The following is a 649-nucleotide window of genomic DNA, read 5'->3' on the forward strand; positions in this document are numbered from 1 at the left end:
CGCTGCTTGTAGTCAGTGTGTGCAATCTTCTTGCAACAGCTTACCAGGTGGTCCACTGTTTCTTCAGCTTCTTTGCATAGGCGGCACTTACTGTCTGTTGCTGTCTTCTCAATTTTGACTTTGTATGCATTTGTCCTTAAGGCTTGGTCTTGTGCAGCCAGAATTAGTCCCTCGGTCTATTTCTTCAATTTTCCTGCTCTTAGCCATTGCCAGGTCTTGTTAATATCTGCTTTCCCAGCTATTTTTTTAATGTATTGGCCATGTAGTGCTTTGTCTTCCCATGCCTCTATTCTGTTCTTCATTTGGTCTTTCTTGTAGGCCAGTTTGGTCTCTCCAGTAGTCAGTAAGCCTTACTGATATACTAATTTCAGTGCATCTTCATCATTGTTCTTAAGATATTCTTCCAAAGCCATTTTTTCTTCTTCAACCATCTGATGTACTTGTAGCATTCCACACCCACCTATTTGCCTTGGTAGATAAAGTCTGTCAATGTCACTGCGTGGATGAAGGGCATGATTCATTGTCATTATTTTTCTGGTCTGCCTATCCATTGCTTTTAGTTCTGCTTGAGTCCAGTCCCCTATTCCAGCTGTGTACCTAATGACTGGGATTGCCCAGGTGTTGATTGCCTTTATGGTATTTCCTCCAT

Source organism: Crotalus tigris, unplaced genomic scaffold, assembly GCF_016545835.1.
Source record: "Crotalus tigris isolate CLP2741 ecotype Arizona unplaced genomic scaffold, ASM1654583v1 scf7180000018043.2394770, whole genome shotgun sequence".
Taxonomy (NCBI): domain Eukaryota; kingdom Metazoa; phylum Chordata; class Lepidosauria; order Squamata; family Viperidae; genus Crotalus; species Crotalus tigris.